General features: G+C 42.9%; 52 non-coding genes across 52 annotated transcripts; all 52 read left to right on the forward strand.

Annotated features, from left to right (window-relative positions):
* The first annotated feature begins 44 nt into the window (after positions 1-44).
* trnav-cac (transfer RNA valine (anticodon CAC)) lies at positions 45-117 on the forward strand. The gene has a single exon. It is a non-coding gene; the product is annotated as a tRNA-Val (tRNA).
* Positions 118-356: 239 nt separating this feature from the next.
* trnav-aac (transfer RNA valine (anticodon AAC)) lies at positions 357-429 on the forward strand. The gene has a single exon. It is a non-coding gene; the product is annotated as a tRNA-Val (tRNA).
* A 121-nt stretch (positions 430-550) lies between these two features.
* Positions 551-623, forward strand: trnav-cac (transfer RNA valine (anticodon CAC)). The gene has a single exon. It is a non-coding gene; the product is annotated as a tRNA-Val (tRNA).
* A 232-nt stretch (positions 624-855) lies between these two features.
* Positions 856-928, forward strand: trnav-uac (transfer RNA valine (anticodon UAC)). The gene has a single exon. It is a non-coding gene; the product is annotated as a tRNA-Val (tRNA).
* A 240-nt stretch (positions 929-1,168) lies between these two features.
* On the forward strand, positions 1,169-1,241 carry trnav-aac (transfer RNA valine (anticodon AAC)). The gene has a single exon. It is a non-coding gene; the product is annotated as a tRNA-Val (tRNA).
* Positions 1,242-1,364: 123 nt separating this feature from the next.
* trnav-cac (transfer RNA valine (anticodon CAC)) lies at positions 1,365-1,437 on the forward strand. Its single transcript has one exon. It is a non-coding gene; the product is annotated as a tRNA-Val (tRNA).
* Positions 1,438-1,676: 239 nt separating this feature from the next.
* Positions 1,677-1,749, forward strand: trnav-aac (transfer RNA valine (anticodon AAC)). The gene has a single exon. It is a non-coding gene; the product is annotated as a tRNA-Val (tRNA).
* Positions 1,750-1,870: 121 nt separating this feature from the next.
* trnav-cac (transfer RNA valine (anticodon CAC)) lies at positions 1,871-1,943 on the forward strand. The gene has a single exon. It is a non-coding gene; the product is annotated as a tRNA-Val (tRNA).
* Positions 1,944-2,175: 232 nt separating this feature from the next.
* Positions 2,176-2,248, forward strand: trnav-uac (transfer RNA valine (anticodon UAC)). Its single transcript has one exon. It is a non-coding gene; the product is annotated as a tRNA-Val (tRNA).
* Positions 2,249-2,488: 240 nt separating this feature from the next.
* trnav-aac (transfer RNA valine (anticodon AAC)) lies at positions 2,489-2,561 on the forward strand. The gene has a single exon. It is a non-coding gene; the product is annotated as a tRNA-Val (tRNA).
* Positions 2,562-2,684: 123 nt separating this feature from the next.
* On the forward strand, positions 2,685-2,757 carry trnav-cac (transfer RNA valine (anticodon CAC)). The gene has a single exon. It is a non-coding gene; the product is annotated as a tRNA-Val (tRNA).
* Positions 2,758-2,996: 239 nt separating this feature from the next.
* Positions 2,997-3,069, forward strand: trnav-aac (transfer RNA valine (anticodon AAC)). Its single transcript has one exon. It is a non-coding gene; the product is annotated as a tRNA-Val (tRNA).
* A 121-nt stretch (positions 3,070-3,190) lies between these two features.
* On the forward strand, positions 3,191-3,263 carry trnav-cac (transfer RNA valine (anticodon CAC)). The gene has a single exon. It is a non-coding gene; the product is annotated as a tRNA-Val (tRNA).
* Positions 3,264-3,495: 232 nt separating this feature from the next.
* On the forward strand, positions 3,496-3,568 carry trnav-uac (transfer RNA valine (anticodon UAC)). Its single transcript has one exon. It is a non-coding gene; the product is annotated as a tRNA-Val (tRNA).
* Positions 3,569-4,004: 436 nt separating this feature from the next.
* On the forward strand, positions 4,005-4,077 carry trnav-cac (transfer RNA valine (anticodon CAC)). Its single transcript has one exon. It is a non-coding gene; the product is annotated as a tRNA-Val (tRNA).
* A 239-nt stretch (positions 4,078-4,316) lies between these two features.
* trnav-aac (transfer RNA valine (anticodon AAC)) lies at positions 4,317-4,389 on the forward strand. Its single transcript has one exon. It is a non-coding gene; the product is annotated as a tRNA-Val (tRNA).
* A 121-nt stretch (positions 4,390-4,510) lies between these two features.
* trnav-cac (transfer RNA valine (anticodon CAC)) lies at positions 4,511-4,583 on the forward strand. The gene has a single exon. It is a non-coding gene; the product is annotated as a tRNA-Val (tRNA).
* Positions 4,584-4,821: 238 nt separating this feature from the next.
* Positions 4,822-4,894, forward strand: trnav-aac (transfer RNA valine (anticodon AAC)). The gene has a single exon. It is a non-coding gene; the product is annotated as a tRNA-Val (tRNA).
* A 123-nt stretch (positions 4,895-5,017) lies between these two features.
* trnav-cac (transfer RNA valine (anticodon CAC)) lies at positions 5,018-5,090 on the forward strand. The gene has a single exon. It is a non-coding gene; the product is annotated as a tRNA-Val (tRNA).
* A 239-nt stretch (positions 5,091-5,329) lies between these two features.
* trnav-aac (transfer RNA valine (anticodon AAC)) lies at positions 5,330-5,402 on the forward strand. The gene has a single exon. It is a non-coding gene; the product is annotated as a tRNA-Val (tRNA).
* A 426-nt stretch (positions 5,403-5,828) lies between these two features.
* trnav-uac (transfer RNA valine (anticodon UAC)) lies at positions 5,829-5,901 on the forward strand. The gene has a single exon. It is a non-coding gene; the product is annotated as a tRNA-Val (tRNA).
* Positions 5,902-6,142: 241 nt separating this feature from the next.
* Positions 6,143-6,215, forward strand: trnav-aac (transfer RNA valine (anticodon AAC)). Its single transcript has one exon. It is a non-coding gene; the product is annotated as a tRNA-Val (tRNA).
* Positions 6,216-6,843: 628 nt separating this feature from the next.
* Positions 6,844-6,916, forward strand: trnav-cac (transfer RNA valine (anticodon CAC)). The gene has a single exon. It is a non-coding gene; the product is annotated as a tRNA-Val (tRNA).
* A 232-nt stretch (positions 6,917-7,148) lies between these two features.
* Positions 7,149-7,221, forward strand: trnav-uac (transfer RNA valine (anticodon UAC)). Its single transcript has one exon. It is a non-coding gene; the product is annotated as a tRNA-Val (tRNA).
* A 435-nt stretch (positions 7,222-7,656) lies between these two features.
* Positions 7,657-7,729, forward strand: trnav-cac (transfer RNA valine (anticodon CAC)). Its single transcript has one exon. It is a non-coding gene; the product is annotated as a tRNA-Val (tRNA).
* Positions 7,730-7,968: 239 nt separating this feature from the next.
* trnav-aac (transfer RNA valine (anticodon AAC)) lies at positions 7,969-8,041 on the forward strand. Its single transcript has one exon. It is a non-coding gene; the product is annotated as a tRNA-Val (tRNA).
* Positions 8,042-8,162: 121 nt separating this feature from the next.
* On the forward strand, positions 8,163-8,235 carry trnav-cac (transfer RNA valine (anticodon CAC)). The gene has a single exon. It is a non-coding gene; the product is annotated as a tRNA-Val (tRNA).
* Positions 8,236-8,467: 232 nt separating this feature from the next.
* On the forward strand, positions 8,468-8,540 carry trnav-uac (transfer RNA valine (anticodon UAC)). The gene has a single exon. It is a non-coding gene; the product is annotated as a tRNA-Val (tRNA).
* Positions 8,541-8,781: 241 nt separating this feature from the next.
* On the forward strand, positions 8,782-8,854 carry trnav-aac (transfer RNA valine (anticodon AAC)). Its single transcript has one exon. It is a non-coding gene; the product is annotated as a tRNA-Val (tRNA).
* Positions 8,855-8,977: 123 nt separating this feature from the next.
* On the forward strand, positions 8,978-9,050 carry trnav-cac (transfer RNA valine (anticodon CAC)). Its single transcript has one exon. It is a non-coding gene; the product is annotated as a tRNA-Val (tRNA).
* A 239-nt stretch (positions 9,051-9,289) lies between these two features.
* Positions 9,290-9,362, forward strand: trnav-aac (transfer RNA valine (anticodon AAC)). Its single transcript has one exon. It is a non-coding gene; the product is annotated as a tRNA-Val (tRNA).
* A 426-nt stretch (positions 9,363-9,788) lies between these two features.
* On the forward strand, positions 9,789-9,861 carry trnav-uac (transfer RNA valine (anticodon UAC)). The gene has a single exon. It is a non-coding gene; the product is annotated as a tRNA-Val (tRNA).
* A 241-nt stretch (positions 9,862-10,102) lies between these two features.
* trnav-aac (transfer RNA valine (anticodon AAC)) lies at positions 10,103-10,175 on the forward strand. Its single transcript has one exon. It is a non-coding gene; the product is annotated as a tRNA-Val (tRNA).
* A 934-nt stretch (positions 10,176-11,109) lies between these two features.
* On the forward strand, positions 11,110-11,182 carry trnav-uac (transfer RNA valine (anticodon UAC)). The gene has a single exon. It is a non-coding gene; the product is annotated as a tRNA-Val (tRNA).
* A 436-nt stretch (positions 11,183-11,618) lies between these two features.
* On the forward strand, positions 11,619-11,691 carry trnav-cac (transfer RNA valine (anticodon CAC)). The gene has a single exon. It is a non-coding gene; the product is annotated as a tRNA-Val (tRNA).
* A 239-nt stretch (positions 11,692-11,930) lies between these two features.
* On the forward strand, positions 11,931-12,003 carry trnav-aac (transfer RNA valine (anticodon AAC)). Its single transcript has one exon. It is a non-coding gene; the product is annotated as a tRNA-Val (tRNA).
* Positions 12,004-12,124: 121 nt separating this feature from the next.
* On the forward strand, positions 12,125-12,197 carry trnav-cac (transfer RNA valine (anticodon CAC)). Its single transcript has one exon. It is a non-coding gene; the product is annotated as a tRNA-Val (tRNA).
* Positions 12,198-12,429: 232 nt separating this feature from the next.
* trnav-uac (transfer RNA valine (anticodon UAC)) lies at positions 12,430-12,502 on the forward strand. Its single transcript has one exon. It is a non-coding gene; the product is annotated as a tRNA-Val (tRNA).
* A 241-nt stretch (positions 12,503-12,743) lies between these two features.
* On the forward strand, positions 12,744-12,816 carry trnav-aac (transfer RNA valine (anticodon AAC)). Its single transcript has one exon. It is a non-coding gene; the product is annotated as a tRNA-Val (tRNA).
* A 629-nt stretch (positions 12,817-13,445) lies between these two features.
* trnav-cac (transfer RNA valine (anticodon CAC)) lies at positions 13,446-13,518 on the forward strand. The gene has a single exon. It is a non-coding gene; the product is annotated as a tRNA-Val (tRNA).
* A 118-nt stretch (positions 13,519-13,636) lies between these two features.
* trnav-uac (transfer RNA valine (anticodon UAC)) lies at positions 13,637-13,709 on the forward strand. Its single transcript has one exon. It is a non-coding gene; the product is annotated as a tRNA-Val (tRNA).
* A 240-nt stretch (positions 13,710-13,949) lies between these two features.
* Positions 13,950-14,022, forward strand: trnav-aac (transfer RNA valine (anticodon AAC)). The gene has a single exon. It is a non-coding gene; the product is annotated as a tRNA-Val (tRNA).
* Positions 14,023-14,145: 123 nt separating this feature from the next.
* Positions 14,146-14,218, forward strand: trnav-cac (transfer RNA valine (anticodon CAC)). The gene has a single exon. It is a non-coding gene; the product is annotated as a tRNA-Val (tRNA).
* Positions 14,219-14,651: 433 nt separating this feature from the next.
* On the forward strand, positions 14,652-14,724 carry trnav-cac (transfer RNA valine (anticodon CAC)). The gene has a single exon. It is a non-coding gene; the product is annotated as a tRNA-Val (tRNA).
* A 232-nt stretch (positions 14,725-14,956) lies between these two features.
* Positions 14,957-15,029, forward strand: trnav-uac (transfer RNA valine (anticodon UAC)). Its single transcript has one exon. It is a non-coding gene; the product is annotated as a tRNA-Val (tRNA).
* Positions 15,030-15,465: 436 nt separating this feature from the next.
* trnav-cac (transfer RNA valine (anticodon CAC)) lies at positions 15,466-15,538 on the forward strand. Its single transcript has one exon. It is a non-coding gene; the product is annotated as a tRNA-Val (tRNA).
* Positions 15,539-15,777: 239 nt separating this feature from the next.
* trnav-aac (transfer RNA valine (anticodon AAC)) lies at positions 15,778-15,850 on the forward strand. Its single transcript has one exon. It is a non-coding gene; the product is annotated as a tRNA-Val (tRNA).
* Positions 15,851-15,971: 121 nt separating this feature from the next.
* On the forward strand, positions 15,972-16,044 carry trnav-cac (transfer RNA valine (anticodon CAC)). Its single transcript has one exon. It is a non-coding gene; the product is annotated as a tRNA-Val (tRNA).
* Positions 16,045-16,276: 232 nt separating this feature from the next.
* On the forward strand, positions 16,277-16,349 carry trnav-uac (transfer RNA valine (anticodon UAC)). Its single transcript has one exon. It is a non-coding gene; the product is annotated as a tRNA-Val (tRNA).
* A 241-nt stretch (positions 16,350-16,590) lies between these two features.
* Positions 16,591-16,663, forward strand: trnav-aac (transfer RNA valine (anticodon AAC)). The gene has a single exon. It is a non-coding gene; the product is annotated as a tRNA-Val (tRNA).
* A 629-nt stretch (positions 16,664-17,292) lies between these two features.
* trnav-cac (transfer RNA valine (anticodon CAC)) lies at positions 17,293-17,365 on the forward strand. The gene has a single exon. It is a non-coding gene; the product is annotated as a tRNA-Val (tRNA).
* Positions 17,366-17,597: 232 nt separating this feature from the next.
* Positions 17,598-17,670, forward strand: trnav-uac (transfer RNA valine (anticodon UAC)). Its single transcript has one exon. It is a non-coding gene; the product is annotated as a tRNA-Val (tRNA).
* The last annotated feature ends 284 nt before the right edge of the window (positions 17,671-17,954 follow it).

Genomic DNA, 17,954 nt, shown 5'->3' on the forward strand with positions numbered 1-17,954 from the left:
AAAATTCGTGATTCGCAAGACTTCCTTATGCTACCTCAAGACAGGTTTCCATAGTGTAGTGGTTATCACGTTCGCCTCACACGCGAAAGGTCCCCAGTTCGAAACTGGGTGGAAACAACTTGAGTAATTTTTACTATATGTGCTGAAATGGCTCTCAGGTTAGTGGATTTCCATGCTACAAAGGCTGTAATTTCAAGCTATTTGGAGGCAATCATACTAAGGACCTCAAGTCAGACTACCATGATGAATTAGCTCTGTCCTGTTGTTTGTGGAATCTACACAGACTGACACTCTGCTTGCAGTGCATATTATTGGATGAACCTGTCTTGGAAAAAGACCACTCAACCCAAAGTGAAGTTTCTGTAGTGTAGTGGTTATCACGTTCGCCTAACACGCGAAAGGTCCTCGGTTCGAAACCGAGCAGAAACAGCGCCCAACTTTTGACAGAAAGTATGAATTGTTTGCAACGCCAAGAGTATCTATCTCCCTTTTACATTATACACATTTTAATTTGTGAGTCTGAAGATTTTCTTCTGCTTCCTGAAGACAGGTTTCCATAGTGTAGTGGTTATCACGTTCGCCTCACACGCGAAAGGTCCCCAGTTCGAAACTGGGTGGAAACAACTTGAGGATTTTTTACTATATTTGCTGAAATGGCTCTAAGGTAAGTGGATATCCAGCTACAAAGGCTAAAAGCTATTTGAAGGCAATCATACTAAGGATCTCAAGCCAGATTCCAATGGTGAATTATCTCTGTTCTGTTGTTTGTGGAATCTACACAGACTGACACTCTGCTTGCGGTGCAGATTGTGGGATGAACCTGTCTTGGAAAAAGGCCACTAAACTCACTGTGAGGTTTCTGTAGTGTAGTGGTTATCACGTTCGCTTTACACGCGAAAGGTCCCCAGTTCGAAACTGGGCAGAAACAAATTGAGTGTTTTTTAACTAAACATGCTGAAATGGATCTCCGGCAAGCGCATTTCCACACTACAAAGGCTCCAATTTCAAGCTAGTTGAAGGCAATCGTGCTAAGGATTTCAAGACAGACTACCAAGCCCAATGAGCACTTTCCTGTTGCTTGTGGAATTTACACAGACCAACACTCTGATTGCAGGGCAGATTATGGGATGAACCTGTCTTGGAAAAAGGCAATTAAGCTCGCCATGAGGTTTCTGTAGTGTAGTGGTTATCACGTTCGCCTAACACGCGAAAGGTCCTCGGTTCGAAACCGAGCAGAAACAGCGGTCAGCTTTTGACAGAAAGTATAGATTGTTTGCGACGCTAAGAGTATTTAGCTCTCTTTTACATTATACGTTTTTTAAAATTCGTGATTCGCAAGACTTCCTTATGCTACCTCAAGACAGGTTTCCATAGTGTAGTGGTTATCACGTTCGCCTCACACGCGAAAGGTCCCCAGTTCGAAACTGGGTGGAAACAACTTGAGTAATTTTTACTATATGTGCTGAAATGGCTCTCAGGTTAGTGGATTTCCATGCTACAAAGGCTGTAATTTCAAGCTATTTGGAGGCAATCATACTAAGGACCTCAAGTCAGACTACCATGATGAATTAGCTCTGTCCTGTTGTTTGTGGAATCTACACAGACTGACACTCTGCTTGCAGTGCATATTATTGGATGAACCTGTCTTGGAAAAAGACCACTCAACCCAAAGTGAAGTTTCTGTAGTGTAGTGGTTATCACGTTCGCCTAACACGCGAAAGGTCCTCGGTTCGAAACCGAGCAGAAACAGCGCCCAACTTTTGACAGAAAGTATGAATTGTTTGCAACGCCAAGAGTATCTATCTCCCTTTTACATTATACACATTTTAATTTGTGAGTCTGAAGATTTTCTTCTGCTTCCTGAAGACAGGTTTCCATAGTGTAGTGGTTATCACGTTCGCCTCACACGCGAAAGGTCCCCAGTTCGAAACTGGGTGGAAACAACTTGAGGATTTTTTACTATATTTGCTGAAATGGCTCTAAGGTAAGTGGATATCCAGCTACAAAGGCTAAAAGCTATTTGAAGGCAATCATACTAAGGATCTCAAGCCAGACTCCAATGGTGAATTATCTCTGTTCTGTTGTTTGTGGAATCTACACAGACTGACACTCTGCTTGCGGTGCAGATTGTGGGATGAACCTGTCTTGGAAAAAGGCCACTAAACTCACTGTGAGGTTTCTGTAGTGTAGTGGTTATCACGTTCGCTTTACACGCGAAAGGTCCCCAGTTCGAAACTGGGCAGAAACAAATTGAGTGTTTTTTAACTAAACATGCTGAAATGGATCTCCGGCAAGCGCATTTCCACACTACAAAGGCTCCAATTTCAAGCTAGTTGAAGGCAATCGTGCTAAGGATTTCAAGACAGACTACCAAGCCCAATGAGCACTTTCCTGTTGCTTGTGGAATTTACACAGACCAACACTCTGATTGCAGGGCAGATTATGGGATGAACCTGTCTTGGAAAAAGGCAATTAAGCTCGCCATGAGGTTTCTGTAGTGTAGTGGTTATCACGTTCGCCTAACACGCGAAAGGTCCTCGGTTCGAAACCGAGCAGAAACAGCGGTCAGCTTTTGACAGAAAGTATAGATTGTTTGCGACGCTAAGAGTATTTAGCTCTCTTTTACATTATACGTTTTTTAAAATTCGTGATTCGCAAGACTTCCTTATGCTACCTCAAGACAGGTTTCCATAGTGTAGTGGTTATCACGTTCGCCTCACACGCGAAAGGTCCCCAGTTCGAAACTGGGTGGAAACAACTTGAGTAATTTTTACTATATGTGCTGAAATGGCTCTCAGGTTAGTGGATTTCCATGCTACAAAGGCTGTAATTTCAAGCTATTTGGAGGCAATCATACTAAGGACCTCAAGTCAGACTACCATGATGAATTAGCTCTGTCCTGTTGTTTGTGGAATCTACACAGACTGACACTCTGCTTGCAGTGCATATTATTGGATGAACCTGTCTTGGAAAAAGACCACTCAACCCAAAGTGAAGTTTCTGTAGTGTAGTGGTTATCACGTTCGCCTAACACGCGAAAGGTCCTCGGTTCGAAACCGAGCAGAAACAGCGCCCAACTTTTGACAGAAAGTATGAATTGTTTGCAACGCCAAGAGTATCTATCTCCCTTTTACATTATACACATTTTAATTTGTGAGTCTGAAGATTTTCTTCTGCTTCCTGAAGACAGGTTTCCATAGTGTAGTGGTTATCACGTTCGCCTCACACGCGAAAGGTCCCCAGTTCGAAACTGGGTGGAAACAACTTGAGGATTTTTTACTATATTTGCTGAAATGGCTCTAAGGTAAGTGGATATCCAGCTACAAAGGCTAAAAGCTATTTGAAGGCAATCATACTAAGGATCTCAAGCCAGACTCCAATGGTGAATTATCTCTGTTCTGTTGTTTGTGGAATCTACACAGACTGACACTCTGCTTGCGGTGCAGATTATGGGATGAACCTGTCTTGGAAAAAGGCCACTAAACTCACTGTGAGGTTTCTGTAGTGTAGTGGTTATCACGTTCGCTTTACATGCGAAAGGTCCCCAGTTCGAAACTGGGCAGAAACAAATTGAGTGTTTTTTAACTAAACATGCTGAAATGGATCTCCGGCAAGCGCATTTCCACACTACAAAGGCTCCAATTTCAAGCTAGTTGAAGGCAATCGTGCTAAGGATCTCAAGACAGACTACAAAGCCCAATGAGCACTTTCCTGTTGCTTGTGGAATTTACACAGACCAACACTCTGATTGCAGGGCAGATTATGGGATGAACCTGTCTTGGAAAAAGGCAATTAAGCTCACCATGAGGTTTCTGTAGTGTAGTGGTTATCACGTTCGCCTAACACGCGAAAGGTCCTCGTTTTGAAACCGAGCAGAAACAGCGGTCAGCTTTTGACAGAAAGTATAGATTGTTTGCGACGCTAAGAGTATTTAGCTCTCTTTTACATTATACGTTTTTTAAAATTCGTGATTCGCAAGACTTCCTTATGCTACCTCAAGACAGGTTTCCATAGTGTAGTGGTTATCACGTTCGCCTCACACGCGAAAGGTCCCCAGTTCGAAACTGGGTGGAAACATCTTGAGTAATTTTTACTATATGTGCTGAAATGGCTCTCAGGTTAGTGGATTTCCATGCTACAAAGGCTGTAATTTCAAGCTATTTGGAGGCAATCATACTAAGGACCTCAAGTCAGACTACCATGATGAATTAGCTCTGTCCTGTTGTTTGTGGAATCTACACAGACTGACACTCTGCTTGCAGTGCATATTATTGGATGAACCTGTCTTGGAAAAAGACCACTCAACCCAAAGTGAAGTTTCTGTAGTGTAGTGGTTATCACGTTCGCCTAACACGCGAAAGGTCCTCGGTTCGAACCCGAGCAGAAACAGCGACCAACTTTTGACAGAAAGTATGAATTGTTTGCAACGCCAAGAGTATCTATCTCCCTTTTACATTATACACATTTTAATTTGTGAGTCTGAAGATTTTCTTCTGCTTCCTGAAGACAGGTTTCCATAGTGTAGTGGTTATCACGTTCGCCTCACACGCGAAAGGTCCCCAGTTCGAAACTGGGTGGAAACAACTTGAGCAATTTTTACTATATGTGCTGAAATGGCTCTAAGGTAAGTGGATATCCAGCTACAAAGGCTCCAATTTCAAGCTAGTTGAAGGCAATCGTGCTAAGGATCTCAAGACAGACTACCAAGCCCAATTCGCACTTTCCTGTTGCTTGTGGAATTTACACAGACCAACACTCTGATTGCAGGGCAGATTATGGGATGAACCTGTCTTGGAAAAAGGCAATTAAGCTCACCATGAGGTTTCTGTAGTGTAGTGGTTATCACGTTCGCCTAACACGCGAAAGGTCCTCGGTTCGAAACCGAGCAGAAACAGCGGTCAGCTTTTGACAGAAAGTATAGATTGTTTGCGACGCTAAGAGTATTTAGCTCTCTTTTACATTATACGTTTTTTAAAATTCGTGATTCGCAAGACTTCCTTATGCTACCTCAAGACAGGTTTCCATAGTGTAGTGGTTATCACGTTCGCCTCACACGCGAAAGGTCCCCAGTTCGAAACTGGGTGGAAACATCTGGAGTAATTTTTACTATATGTGCTGAAATGGCTCTCAGGTTAGTGGATTTCCATGCTACAAAGGCTATAATTTCAAGCTATTTGGAGGCAATCATACAAAGGACCTCAAGTCAGACTACCATGATGAATTAGCTCTGTCCTGTTGTTTGTGGAATCTACACAGACTGACACTCTGCTTGCAGTGCATATTATTGGATGAACCTGTCTTGGAAAAAGACCACTCAACCCAAAGTGAAGTTTCTGTAGTGTAGTGGTTATCACGTTCGCCTAACACGCGAAAGGTCCTCGGTTCGAAACCGAGCAGAAACAACGACCAACTTTTGACAGAAAGTATGAATTGTTTGCAACGCCAAGAGTATCTATCTCCCTTTTACATTATACACATTTTAATTTGTGAGTCTGAAGATTTTCTTCTGCTTCCTGAAGACAGGTTTCCATAGTGTAGTGGTTATCACGTTCGCCTCACACGCGAAAGGTCCGCAGTTCGAAACTGGGTGGAAACAACTTGAGCAATTTTTACTATATGTGCTGAAATGGCTCTAAGGTAAGTGGATATCCAGCTACAAAGGCTAAAAGCTATTTGAAGGCAATCATACTAAGGATCTCAAGCCAGACTCCAATGGTGAATTATCTCTGTTCTGTTGTTTGTGGAATCTACACAGACTGACACTCTGCTTGCGGTGCAGATTATGGGATGAACCTGTCTTGGAAAAAGGCCACTAAACTCACTGTGAGGTTTCTGTAGTGTAGTGGTTATCACGTTCGCTTTACACGCGAAAGGTCCCCAGTTCGAAACTGGGCAGAAATATAATTGAGTGTTTTTTAACTAAACATGCTGAAATGGATCTCCGGCAAGCGCATTTCCACACTACAAAGGCTCCAATTTCAAGCTAGTTGAAGGCAATCGTGCTAAGGATCTCAAGACAGACTACCAAGCCCAATGAGCACTTTCCTGTTGCTTGTGGAATTTACACAGACCAACACTCTGATTGCAGGGCAGATTATGGGATGAACCTGTCTTGGAAAAAGGCAATTAAGCTCACCATGAGGTTTCTGTAGTGTAGTGGTTATCACGTTCGCCTAACACGCGAAAGGTCCTCGGTTCGAAACCGAGCAGAAACAGCGGTCAGCTTTTGACAGAAAGTATAGATTGTTTGCGACGCTAAGAGTATTTAGCTCTCTTTTACATTATACGTTTTTTAAAATTCGTGATTAGCAAGACTTCCTTATGCAACTCAAGACAGGTCTCCATAGTGTAGTGGTTATCACGTTCGCCTCACACGCGAAAGGTCCCCAGTTCGAAACTGGGTGGAAACATCTGGAGTAATTTTTACTATATGTGCTGAAATGGCTCTCAGGTTAGTGGATTTCCATGCTACAAAGGCTATAATTTCAAGCTATTTGGAGGCAATCATACTAAGGACCTCAAGTCAGACTACCATGATGAATTAGCTCTGTCCTGTTGTTTGTGGAATCTACACAGACTGACACTCTGCTTGCAGTGCATATTATTGGATGAACCTGTCTTGGAAAAAGACCACTCAACCCAAAGTGAAGTTTCTGTAGTGTAGTGGTTATCACGTTCGCCTAACACGCGAAAGGTCTTCGGTTCGAAACCGAGCAGAAACAACGACCAACTTTTGACAGAAAGTATGAATTGTTTGCAACGCCAAGAGTATCTATCTCCCTTTTACATTATACACATTTTAATTTGTGAGTCTGAAGATTTTCTTCTGCTTCCTGAAGACAGGTTTCCATAGTGTAGTGGTTATCACGTTCGCCTCACACGCGAAAGGTCCCCAGTTCGAAACTGGGTGGAAACAACTTGAGCAATTTTTACTATATGTGCTGAAATGGCTCTAAGGTAAGTGGATATCCAGCTACAAAGGCTAAAAGCTATTTGAAGGCAATCATACTAAGGATCTCAAGCCAGACTCCAATGGTGAATTATCTCTGTTCTGTTGTTTGTGGGATCTACACAGACTGACACTCTGCTTGCGGTGCAGATTATGGGATGAACCTGTCTTGGAAAAAGGCCACTAAACTCACTGTGAGGTTTCTGTAGTGTAGTGGTTATCACGTTCGCTTTACACGCGAAAGGTCCCCAGTTCGAAACTGGGCAGAAACAAATTGAGTGTTTTTTAACTAAACATGCTGAAATGGATCTCCGGCAAGCGCATTTCCACACTACAAAGGCTCCAATTTCAAGCTAGTTGAAGGCAATCGTGCTAAGGATCTCAAGACAGACTACCAAGCCCAATTCGCACTTTCCTGTTGCTTGTGGAATTTACCCAGACCAACACTCTGATTGCAGGGCAGATTATGGGATGAACCTGTCTTGGAAAAAGGCAATTAAGCTCACCATGAGGTTTCTGTAGTGTAGTGGTTATCACGTTCGCCTAACACGCGAAAGGTCCTCGTTTCGAAACCGAGCAGAAACAGCGGTCAGCTTTGACTGAAAGTATAGATTGTTTGCGACGCTAAGAGTATTTAGCTCTCTTTTACATTATACGTTTTTTAAAATTCGTGATTCGCAAGACTTCCTTATGCTACCTCAAGACAGGTTTCCATAGTGTAGTGGTTATCACGTTCGCCTCACACGCGAAAGGTCCCCAGTTCGAAACTGGGTGGAAACATCTTGAGTAATTTTTACTATATGTGCTGAAATGGCTCTCAGGTTAGTGGATTTCCATGCTACAAAGGCTGTAATTTCAAGCTATTTGGAGGCAATCATACTAAGGACCTCAAGTCAGACTACCATGATGAATTAGCTCTGTCCTGTTGTTTGTGGAATCTACACAGACTGACACTCTGCTTGCAGTGCATATTATTGGATGAACCTGTCTTGGAAAAAGACCACTCAACCCAAAGTGAAGTTTCTGTAGTGTAGTGGTTATCACGTTCGCCTAACACGCGAAAGGTCCTCGGTTCGAAACCGAGCAGAAACAGCGACCAACTTTTGACAGAAAGTATGAATTGTTTGCAACGCCAAGAGTATCTATCTCCCTTTTACGTTATACACATTTTAATTTGTGAGTCTGAAGATTTTCTTCTGCTTCCTGAAGACAGGTTTCCATAGTGTAGTGGTTATCACGTTCGCCTCACACGCGAAAGGTCCCCAGTTCGAAACTGGGTGGAAACAACATGAGCAATTTTTACTATATGTGCTGAAATGGCTCTAAGGTAAGTGGATATCCAGCTACAAAGGCTAAAAGCTATTTAAAGGCAATCATACTAAGGATCTCAAGCCAGACTCCAATGGTGAATTATCTCTGTTCTGTTGTTTGTGGAATCTACACAGACTGACACTCTGCTTGCGGTGCAGATTATGGGATGAACCTGTCTTGGAAAAAGGCCACTAAACTCACTGTGAGGTTTCTGTAGTGTAGTGGTTATCACGTTCGCATTACACGCGAAAGGACCCCAGTTCGAAACTGGGCAGAAATATAATTGAGTGTTTTTTAACTAAACATGCTGAAATGGATCTCCGGCAAGCGCATTTCCACACTACAAAGGCTCCAATTTCAAGCTAGTTGAAGGCAATCGTGCTAAGGATCTCAAGACAGACTACCAAGCCCAATGAGCACTTTCCTGTTGCTTGTGGAATTTACACAGACCAACACTCTGATTGCAGGGCAGATTATGGGATGAACCTGTCTTGGAAAAAGGCAATTAAGCTCACCATGAGGTTTCTGTAGTGTAGTGGTTATCACGTTCGCCTAACACGCGAAAGGTCCTCGGTTCGAAACCGAGCAGAAACAGCGGTCAGCTTTTGACAGAAAGTATAGATTGTTTGCGACGCTAAGAGTATTTAGCTCTCTTTTACATTATACGTTTTTTAAAATTCGTGATTCGCAAGACTTCCTTATGCTACCTCAAGACAGGTTTCCATAGTGTAGTGGTTATCACGTTCGCCTCACACGCGAAAGGTCCCCAGTTCGAAACTGGGTGGAAACATCTGGAGTAATTTTTACTATATGTGCTGAAATGGCTCTCAGGTTAGTGGATTTCCATGCTACAAAGGCTATAATTTCAAGCTATTTGGAGGCAATCATACAAAGGACCTCAAGTCAGACTACCATGATGAATTAGCTCTGTCCTGTTGTTTGTGGAATCTACACAGACTGACACTCTGCTTGCAGTGCATATTATTGGATGAACCTGTCTTGGAAAAAGACCACTCAACCCAAAGTGAAGTTTCTGTAGTGTAGTGGTTATCACGTTCGCCTAACACGCGAAAGGTCCTCGGTTCGAAACCGAGCAGAAACAACGACCAACTTTTGACAGAAAGTATGAATTGTTTGCAACGCCAAGAGTATCTATCTCCCTTTTACATTATACACATTTTAATTTGTGAGTCTGAAGATTTTCTTCTGCTTCCTGAAGACAGGTTTCCATAGTGTAGTGGTTATCACGTTCGCCTCACACGCGAAAGGTCCGCAGTTCGAAACTGGGTGGAAACAACTTGAGCAATTTTTACTATATGTGCTGAAATGGCTCTAAGGTAAGTGGATATCCAGCTACAAAGGCTAAAAGCTATTTGAAGGCAATCATACTAAGGATCTCAAGCCAGACTCCAATGGTGAATTATCTCTGTTCTGTTGTTTGTGGAATCTACACAGACTGACACTCTGCTTGCGGTGCAGATTATGGGATGAACCTGTCTTGGAAAAAGGCCACTAAACTCACTGTGAGGTTTCTGTAGTGTAGTGGTTATCACGTTCGCATTACACGCGAAAGGTCCCCAGTTCGAAACTGGGCAGAAATATAATTGAGTGTTTTTTAACTAAACATGCTGAAATGGATCTCCGGCAAGCGCATTTCCACACTACAAAGGCTCCAATTTCAAGCTAGTTGAAGGCAATCGTGCTAAGGATCTCAAGACAGACTACCAAGCCCAATGAGCACTTTCCTGTTGCTTGTGGAATTTACACAGACCAACACTCTGATTGCAGGGCAGATTATGGGATGAACCTGTCTTGGAAAAAGGCAATTAAGCTCACCATGAGGTTTCTGTAGTGTAGTGGTTATCACGTTCGCCTAACACGCGAAAGGTCCTCGGTTCGAAACCGAGCAGAAACAGCGGTCAGCTTTTGACAGAAAGTATAGATTGTTTGCGACGCTAAGAGTATTTAGCTCTCTTTTACATTATACGTTTTTTAAAATTCGTGATTCGCAAGACTTCCTTATGCTACCTCAAGACAGGTCTCCATAGTGTAGTGGTTATCACGTTCGCCTCACACGCGAAACGTCCCCAGTTCGAAACTGGGTGGAAACATCTGGAGTAATTTTTACTATATGTGCTGAAATGGCTCTCAGGTTAGTGGATTTCCATGCTACAAAGGCTATAATTTCAAGCTAGTTGGAGGCAATCATACTAAGGACCTCAAGTCAGACTACCATGATGAATTAGCTCTGTCCTGTTGTTTGTGGAATCTACACAGACTGACACTCTGCTTGCAGTGCATATTATTGGATGAACCTGTCTTGGAAAAAGACCACTCAACCCAAAGTGAAGTTTCTGTAGTGTAGTGGTTATCACGTTCGCCTAACACGCGAAAGGTCTTCGGTTCGAAACCGAGCAGAAACAACGACCAACTTTTGACAGAAAGTATGAATTGTTTGCAACGCCAAGAGTATCTATCTCCCTTTTACATTATACACATTTTAATTTGTGAGTCTGAAGATTTTCTTCTGCTTCCTGAAGACAGGTTTCCATAGTGTAGTGGTTATCACGTTTGCCTCACACGCGAAAGGTCCCCAGTTCGAAACTGGGTGGAAACAACTTGAGCAATTTTTACTATATGTGCTGAAATGGCTCTAAGGTAAGTGGATATCCAGCTACAAAGGCTAAAAGCTATTTGAAGGCAATCATACTAAGGATCTCAAGCCAGACTCCAATGGTGAATTATCTCTGTTCTGTTGTTTGTGGAATCTACACAGACTGACACTCTGCTTGCGGTGCAGATTATGGGATGAACCTGTCTTGGAAAAAGGCCACTAAACTCACTGTGAGGTTTCTGTAGTGTAGTGGTTATCACGTTCGCTTTACACGCGAAAGGTCCCCAGTTCGAAACTGGGCAGAAACAAATTGAGTGTTTTTTAACTAAACATGCTGAAATGGATCTCCGGCAAGCGCATTTCCACACTACAAAGGCTCCAATTTCAAGCTAGTTGAAGGCAATCGTGCTAAGGATCTCAAGACAGACTACCAAGCCCAATGAGCACTTTCCTGTTGCTTGTGGAATTTACACAGACCAACACTCTGATTGCAGGGCAGATTATGGGATGAACCTGTCTTGGAAAAAGGCAATTAAGCTCACCATGAGGTTTCTGTAGTGTAGTGGTTATCACGTTCGCCTAACACGCGAAAGGTCCTCGTTTCGAAACCGAGCAGAAACAGCAGTCAGCTTTTGACTGAAAGTATAGATTGTTTGCGACGCTAAGAGTATTTAGCTCTCTTTTACATTATACGTTTTTTAAAATTCGTGATTCGCAAGACTTCCTTATGCTACCTCAAGACAGGTTTCCATAGTGTAGTGGTTATCACGTTCGCCTCACACGCGAAAGGTCCCCAGTTCGAAACTGGGTGGAAACATCTTGAGTAATTTTTACTATATGTGCTGAAATGGCTCTCAGGTTAGTGGATTTCCATGCTACAAAGGCTGTAATTTCAAGCTATTTGGAGGCAATCATACTAAGGACCTCAAGTCAGACTACCATGATGAATTAGCTCTGTCCTGTTGTTTGTGGAATCTACACAGACTGACACTCTGCTTGCAGTGCATATTATTGGATGAACCTGTCTTGGAAAAAGACCACTCAACCCAAAGTGAAGTTTCTGTAGTGTAGTGGTTATCACGTTCGCCTAACACGCGAAAGGTCCTCGGTTCGAAACCGAGCAGAAACAGCGACCAACTTTTGACAGAAAGTATGAATTGTTTGCAACGCCAAGAGTATCTATCTCCCTTTTACGTTATACACATTTTAATTTGTGAGTCTGAAGATTTTCTTCTGCTTCCTGAAGACAGGTTTCCATAGTGTAGTGGTTATCACGTTCGCCTCACACGCGAAAGGTCCCCAGTTCGAAACTGGGTGGAAACAACTTGAGCAATTTTTACTATATGTGCTGAAATGGCTCTAAGGTAAGTGGATATCCAGCTACAAAGGCTAAAAGCTATTTAAAGGCAATCATACTAAGGATCTCAAGCCAGACTCCAATGGTGAATTATCTCTGTTCTGTTGTTTGTGGAATCTACACAGACTGACACTCTGCTTGCGGTGCAGATTATGGGATGAACCTGTCTTGGAAAAAGGCCACTAAACTCACTGTGAGGTTTCTGTAGTGTAGTGGTTATCACGTTCGCATTACACGCGAAAGGACCCCAGTTCGAAACTGGGCAGAAATATAATTGAGTGTTTTTTAACTAAACATGCTGAAATGGATCTCCGGCAAGCGCATTTCCACACTACAAAGGCTCCAATTTCAAGCTAGTTGAAGGCAATCGTGCTAAGGATCTCAAGACAGACTACCAAGCCCAATGAGCACTTTCCTGTTGCTTGTGGAATTTACACAGACCAACACTCTGATTGCAGGGCAGATTATGGGATGAACCTGTCTTGGAAAAAGGCAATTAAGCTCACCATGAGGTTTCTGTAGTGTAGTGGTTATCACGTTCGCCTAACACGCGAAAGGTCCTCGGTTCGAAACCGAGCAGAAACAGCGGTCAGCTTTTGACAGAAAGTATAGATTGTTTGCGACGCTAAGAGTATTTAGCTCTCTTTTACATTATACGTTTTTTAAAATTCGTGATTCGCAAGACTTCCTTATGCTACCTCAAGACAGGTCTCCATAGTGTAGTGGTTATCACGTTCGCCTCACACGCGAAAGGTCCCCAGTTCGAAACTGGGTGGAAACATCTGGAGTAATTTTTACTATATGTGCTGAAATGGCTCTCAGGTTAGTGGATTTCCATGCTACAAAGGCTATAATTTCAAGCTATTTGGAGGCAATCATACTAAGGACCTCAAGTCAGACTACCATGATGAATTAGCTCTGTCCTGTTGTTTGTGGAATCTACACAGACTGACACTCTGCTTGCAGTGCATATTATTGGATGAACCTGTCTTGGAAAAAGACCACTCAACCCAAAGTGAAGTTTCTGTAGTGTAGTGGTTATCACGTTCGCCTAACACGCGAAAGGTCTTCGGTTCGAAACCGAGCAGAAACAACGACCAACTTTTGACAGAAAGTATGAATTGTTTGCAACGCCAAGAGTATCTATCTCCCTTTTACATTATACACATTTTAATTTGTGAGTCTGAAGATTTTCTTCTGCTTCCTGAAGACAGGTTTCCATAGTGTAGTGGTTATCACGTTCGCCTCACACGCGAAAGGTCCCCAGTTCGAAACTGGGTGGAAACAACTTGAGCAGAACTCTCTGTTCTGTTGTTTGTGGAATCTACACAGACTGACACTCTGCTTGCGGTGCAGATTATGGGATGAACCTGTCTTGGAAAAAGGCCACTAAACTCACTGTGAGGTTTCTGTAGTGTAGTGGTTATCACGTTCGCTTTACACGCGAAAGGTCCCCAGTTCGAAACTGGGCAGAAACAAATTGAGTGTTTTTTAACTAAACATGCTGAAATGGATCTCCGGCAAGCGCATTTCCACACTACAAAGGCTCCAATTTCAAGCTAGTTGAAGGCAATCGTGCTAAGGATCTCAAGACAGACTACCAAGCCCAATGAGCACTTTCCTGTTGCTTGTGGAATTTACACAGACCAACACTCTGATTGCAGGGCAGATTATGGGATGAACCTGTCTTGGAAAAAGGCAATTAAGCTCACCATGAGGTTTCTGTAGTGTAGTGGTTATCACGTTCGCCTAACACGCGAAAGGTCCTCGGTTCGAAACCGAGCAGAAACAGCGGTCAGCTTTTGACAGAAAGTATAGATTGTTTGCGACGCTAAGAGTATTTAGCTCTCTTTTACATTATACGTTTTTTAAAATTCGTGATTCGCAAGACTTCCTTATGCTACCTCTAGACAGGTTTCCATAGTGTAGTGGTTATCACGTTCGCCTCACACGCGAAAGGTCCCCAGTTCGAAACTGGGTGGAAACATCTGGAGTAATTTTTACTATATGTGCTGAAATGGCTCTCAGGTTAGTGGATTTCCATGCTACAAAGGCTATAATTTCAAGCTATTTTGAGGCAATCATACTAAGGACCTCAAGTCAGACTACCATGATGAATTAGCTCTGTCCTGTTGTTTGTGGAATCTACACAGACTGACACTCTGCTTGCAGTGCATATTATTGGATGAACCTGTCTTGGAAAAAGACCACTCAACCCAAAGTGAAGTTTCTGTAGTGTAGTGGTTATCATGTTCGCCTAACACGCGAAAGGTCCTCGGTTCGAAACCGAGCAGAAACAACGACCAACTTTTGACAGAAAGTATGAATTGTTTGCAACGCCAAGAGTATCTATCTCCCTTTTACATTATACACATTTTAATTTGTGAGTCTGAAGATTTTCTTCTGCTTCCTGAAGACAGGTTTCCATAGTGTAGTGGTTATCACGTTCGCCTCACACGCGAAAGGTCCCCAGTTCGAAACTGGGTGGAAACAACTTGAGCAATTTTTACTATATGTGCTGAAATGGCTCTAAGGTAAGTGGATATCCAGCTACAAAGGCTAAAAGCTATTTGAAGGCAATCATACTAAGGATCTCAAGCCAGACTCCAATGGTTAATTATCTCTGTTCTGTTGTTTGTGGAATCTACACAGACTGACACTCTGCTTGCGGTGCAGATTATGGGATGAACCTGTCTTGGAAAAAGGCCACTAAACTCACTGTGAGGTTTCTGTAGTGTAGTGGTTATCACGTTCGCTTTACACGCGAAAGGTCCCCAGTTCGAAACTGGGCAGAAACAAATTGAGTGTTTTTTAACTAAACATGCTGAAATGGATCTCCGGCAAGCGCATTTCCACACTACAAAGGCTCCAATTTCAAGCTAGTTGAAGGCAATCGTGCTAAGGATCTCAAGACAGACTACCAAGCCCAATGAGCACTTTCCTGTTGCTTGTGGAATTTACACAGACCAACACTCTGATTGCAGGGCAGATTATGGGATGAACCTGTCTTGGAAAAAGGCAATTAAGCTCACCATGAGGTTTCTGTAGTGTAGTGGTTATCACGTTCGCCTAACACCCGAAAGGTCCTCGTTTCGAAACCGAGCAGAAACAGCAGTCAGCTTTTGACAGAAAGTATAGATTGTTTGCGACGCTAAGAGTATTTAGCTCTCTTTTACATTATACGTTTTTTAAAATTCGTGATTCGCAAGACTTCCTTATGCTACCTCAAGACAGGTTTCCATAGTGTAGTGGTTATCACGTTCGCCTCACACGCGAAAGGTCCCCAGTTCGAAACTGGGTGGAAACATCTTGAGTAATTTTTACTATATGTGCTGAAATGGCTCTCAGGTTAGTGGATTTCCATGCTACAAAGGCTGTAATTTCAAGCTATTTGGAGGCAATCATACTAAGGACCTCAAGTCAGACTACCATGATGAATTAGCTCTGTCCTGTTGTTTGTGGAATCTACACAGACTGACACTCTGCTTGCAGTGCATATTATTGGATGAACCTGTCTTGGAAAAAGACCACTCAACCCAAAGTGAAGTTTCTGTAGTGTAGTGGTTATCACGTTCGCCTAACACGCGAAAGGTCCTCGGTTCGAAACCGAGCAGAAACAACGACCAACTTTTGACAGAAAGTATGAATTGTTTGCAACGCCAAGAGTATCTATCTCCCTTTTACATTATACACATTTTAATTTGTGAGTCTGAAGATTTTCTTCTGCTTCCTGAAGACAGGTTTCCATAGTGTAGTGGTTATCACGTTCGCCTCACACGCGAAAGGTCCCCAGTTCGAAACTGGGTGGAAACAACTTGAGCAATTTTTACTATATGTGCTGAAATGGCTCTAAGGTAAGTGGATATCCAGCTACAAAGGCTAAAAGCTATTTAAAGGCAATCATACTAAGGATCTCAAGCCAGACTCCAATGGTGAATTATCTCTGTTCTGTTGTTTGTGGAATCTACACAGACTGACACTCTGCTTGCGGTGCAGATTATGGGATGAACCTGTCTTGGAAAAAGGCCACTAAACTCACTGTGAGGTTTCTGTAGTGTAGTGGTTATCACGTTCGCATTACACGCGAAAGGACCCCAGTTCGAAACTGGGCAGAAATATAATTGAGTGTTTTTTAACTAAACATGCTGAAATGGATCTCCGGCAAGCGCATTTCCACACTACAAAGGCTCCAATTTCAAGCTAGTTGAAGGCAATCGTGCTAAGGATCTCAAGACAGACTACCAAGCCCAATGAGCACTTTCCTGTTGCTTGTGGAATTTACACAGACCAACACTCTGATTGCAGGGCAGATTATGGGATGAACCTGTCTTGGAAAAAGGCAATTAAGCTCACCATGAGGTTTCTGTAGTGTAGTGGTTATCACGTTCGCCTAACACGCGAAAGGTCCTCGGTTCGAAACCGAGCAGAAACAGAGGTCAGCTTTTGACAGAAAGTATAGATTGTTTGCGACGCTAAGAGTATTTAGCACTCTTTTACATTATACGTTTTTTAAAATTCGTGATTCGCAAGACTTCCTTATGCTACCTCAAGACAGGTCTCCATAGTGTAGTGGTTATCACGTTCGCCTCACACGCGAAAGGTCCCCAGTTCGAAACTGGGTGGAAACATCTGGAGTAATTTTTACTATATGTGCTGAAATGGCTCTCAGGTTAGTGGATTTCCATGCTACAAAGGCTATAATTTCAAGCTATTTGGAGGCAATCATACTAAGGACCTCAAGTCAGACTACCATGATGAATTAGCTCTGTCCTGTTGTTTGTGGAATCTACACAGACTGACACTCTGCTTGCAGTGCATATTATTGGATGAACCTGTCTTGGAAAAAGACCACTCAACCCAAAGTGAAGTTTCTGTAGTGTAGTGGTTATCACGTTCGCCTAACACGCGAAAGGTCTTCGGTTCGAAACCGAGCAGAAACAACGACCAACTTTTGACAGAAAGTATGAATTGTTTGCAACGCCAAGAGTATCTATCTCCCTTTTACATTATACACATTTTAATTTGTGAGTCTGAAGATTTTCTTCTGCTTCCTGAAGACAGGTTTCCATAGTGTAGTGGTTATCACGTTCGCCTCACACGCGAAAGGTCCCCAGTTCGAAACTGGGTGGAAACAACTTGAGCAATTTTTACTATATGTGCTGAAATGGCTCTAAGGTAAGTGGATATCCAGCTACAAAGGCTAAAAGCTATTTGAAGGCAATCATACTAAGGATCTCAAGCCAGACTCCAATGGTGAATTATCTCTGTTCTGTTGTTTGTGGAATCTACACAGACTGACACTCTGCTTGCGGTGCAGATTATGGGATGAACCTGTCTTGGAAAAAGGCCACTAAACTCACTGTGAGGTTTCTGTAGTGTAGTGGTTATCACGTTCGCTTTACACGCGAAAGGTCCCCAGTTCGAAACTGGGCAGAAACAAATTGAGTGTTTTTTAACTAAACATGCTGAAATGGATCTCCGGCAAGCGCATTTCCACACTACAAAGGCTCCAATTTCAAGCTAGTTGAAGGCAATCGTGCTAAGGATCTCAAGACAGACTACCAAGCCCAATGAGCACTTTCCTGTTGCTTGTGGAATTTACACAGACCAACACTCTGATTGCAGGGCAGATTATGGGATGAACCTGTCTTGGAAAAAGGCAATTAAGCTCACCATGAGGTTTCTGTAGTGTAGTGGTTATCACGTTCGCCTAACACGCGAAA

The sequence above is a fragment of the Pseudorasbora parva genome, chromosome 5 (genome assembly GCF_024679245.1).
Source record: "Pseudorasbora parva isolate DD20220531a chromosome 5, ASM2467924v1, whole genome shotgun sequence".
Lineage (NCBI taxonomy): Eukaryota > Metazoa > Chordata > Actinopteri > Cypriniformes > Gobionidae > Pseudorasbora > Pseudorasbora parva.